This window comes from Ranitomeya variabilis, chromosome 1 (assembly GCF_051348905.1).
Source record: "Ranitomeya variabilis isolate aRanVar5 chromosome 1, aRanVar5.hap1, whole genome shotgun sequence".
Lineage (NCBI taxonomy): Eukaryota > Metazoa > Chordata > Amphibia > Anura > Dendrobatidae > Ranitomeya > Ranitomeya variabilis.
In genome coordinates, this window is record NC_135232.1 from 1,035,776,908 (window position 1) to 1,035,779,855 (window position 2,948).

The window sequence follows — 2,948 nt, forward strand, 5'->3', positions numbered from 1 at the left end:
ACGCATCCTGCAAATGTGCCCGCAGGATGCGTTTTTTCCCATAGACTTGTATTGCCGACGGATCGCAACGTATGGCCACACGTCGCGTCTGTCGTGCACTGAATGCGTCGATATTTGGCGGACCGTCGCAGCGAAAAAACGTTCAAGGGAAAGTTTTTTGGTACGTCGTGTCCTGCATTTTAAACTGTGCATGCCCGGCCGTAACTCCACCCCCTCCTCCCTGGGAGTTTACTATGGGTAGCGGATGCATTGAAACACTGCGTCCGCTGCCCATGTTGTGCAGAAAATCACCACTGTCCGTCGGTACGTTGTGCCGACGCTTTGTGACTGCCCCGTACTGACGGAAGTGTGAAAGAAGCCTTAGGGAGGCCTCTCTGATTTTTGCAGACAGTACTGCAGGCTGTGGTACATCGCGCAGAGAGGGACTTGAAGAGTCTACAGCAAATACTGTTTTTTGGGGTCTGGGGCAAATTCATAGGAATTGGAGAGAGGGTAAATATATGATGTCAATGTCTAGGAGTGAATACAAATGAATTTTTACTCTCAATACCTTATTACCCAGTGGGTTAAATTTTTATATAGAATTGGCTTTTGTTAATTATTTGGGATATATGCATTTTAAAAAGTGGTGTTTTTATTTGTGTGTGTATATATATATATTTTTTCTCTTGGTAAATTAATGTATATTAAATTAATATTTTTTATATTTTTATTTTTTCAATGGTTATTAAATATCACTTTTTAGATCTGGCATAATATAAATGCTATTATATTTGTATTTGAGATTTTGTACATATAAACTAATTGTGCATACTGTATATATGTACTTATATAAAGGATGTTTAAAAGTATGAATCACATTGACAATTGTCTGCAAATATTCAATAAGCCATCCACCTCCTAGTCAAATTAGACATCCAGGATATAAAGTGGTGGGAAAGTAAGTCTTGCAATACCCTCTGATGAAGGAGACAGCAGTATGTCAGTAAGGGAAAGTACGACCCTTCGGGACTCAGTACACCAGCAATGAGTGACATCAGATGCCAACTGCATCACAAAATATATTGGGTGAGTCACCGGCCGGGACTCCCTGTTTCGAGGTGTGCTGCAACGTAACTCTGAGACTTCTTTCTACCGAATGGCGAAAGTATCTTCCCTACATTAATGATAATCTGGATGTAAGGTATTTGCCATATGGATACCTATCAGTGATACTAGTTCAACTTTTTGTACTTTCATCTGGGACTTAATTATCAGTAATCATTAATGCAATTCACTGACACATGATTGCTATAACCCTTGAGGAATAGAATTGATATATGATCATACGCAACTTTATAGCGTTGGCCCTTTGGCAAAGGCAACGTGAAAATTTCATCTGTGAACTGTGTCTGCCAGCTGTGGTAAATAACCTTTTAAGAATTGCCCTTGGCCAAAAGGCTTAACAAAAATTCTACCATGTACAATTTCAATAACCATCAGTTTTGAGAAAACTAACGAACTGTGCTTGCCCACTGTGGTATTCATTTTATTAATGAAGGTTATTGGATATGAATTTTCATCGTATGGCGTATGATGTATAACTATATGTGCACACTATTTTGATTCTACACCTTTTATTGCATCTTACTATGTGTGATCAATATTTTAATTACAATTTGCAGTAAGTAGGCATTTGTACATCTATTTGGGATTAGTGTGGATGGTATCTCAAGGGATAAATACCGCATATGTTCATACTTTGTAGCGCAGACAGTTTTTCATTAAATTCCAATCTCATATAGGAATATACCACCAGGGGTGTTTTTTGTCTCATGAAGCTTTTTTTTCATATATGTATTTGCATATTTAATATTTCCGCAAACTTAGAGAATGGAGAAGATGGACAATTTTTTTCTCCATCTTTTCCTCATCCAAAAAAGTCAGATCACACCATGCTGACACTCAACATCCTGATTATCTTGGATGAGAAAACTACGGTCATCTGCAATTGTCCTAATACTGTGTTCAGGATCAAGCTCTGGCATTACTCCCCATTTTCAAGAGCATTAATTTCTCATAAGAATGAATGAGCCCCAATCATCCAGTAAATTCTGATCTCCGTTTGTGAAGAAACACAAACACTGCACTCATCTATGATATGTACAGTAAATCTAGCTCCAAAAGCAAAAAAACATTTAAAAAAAAAATATAGGGTGAAAAATATTGCTAGCGCATTAATGTGGTAAGTACTATCTACGTGCAATCTAATTAAAGTCAGTAATTTTTACTTTCCAGAATTAAGGTGGCAAGAAGAGGTACTAACTTGTAAATTAATGGGCAGCAAATTATGGGACCTGATTTCATTCCATACCGTCGTCTTAATTTGGATTCACTGTTGTTTGCTGCATTCTTCCAGTCCTGGGCTTGGAGAATCTGCCTCCGGAGAACAAAATACTTCAAACACAGCGAGAGAGCTCATTTTTAATCCAAGCATGTCCCCCCTGCCTATAGCACACAGCTGAAAACACAATATAAAAGCCTCGGCATTGGGCAACAATGAGGTCAAAGGATTGGATCTGAATATTCCAGCATTTCTTAGTGGCGATTACTGTCCGGTATCAATACTTGTCAATCCGTTAATACCATTAGGCTTTCTCCGCATCCTCTGGGGACCACATATCTTGTTTGCAGAGAACAGCATCTGGGTAATAATTTACAGAATTCCACTTCTATGAAATTACCTCCTACAAGTATTGATTTTATGTGATCTGCTAGTGGGAAAATGCGAAATTCAATATATTGATTACTTTGGGAGTTTTTTTTTCTAAAGTGCAACTTTGCTCCAGATCTAGAAAATAGAGATTAATCAAGAGGGCAGAAAGAACATTTGTAAAGATGTTCCTGAAACATCCCAGGAAAGGACATTTTCTGTCACACAAATTGGGTACTAGGTGATAAATGATTCC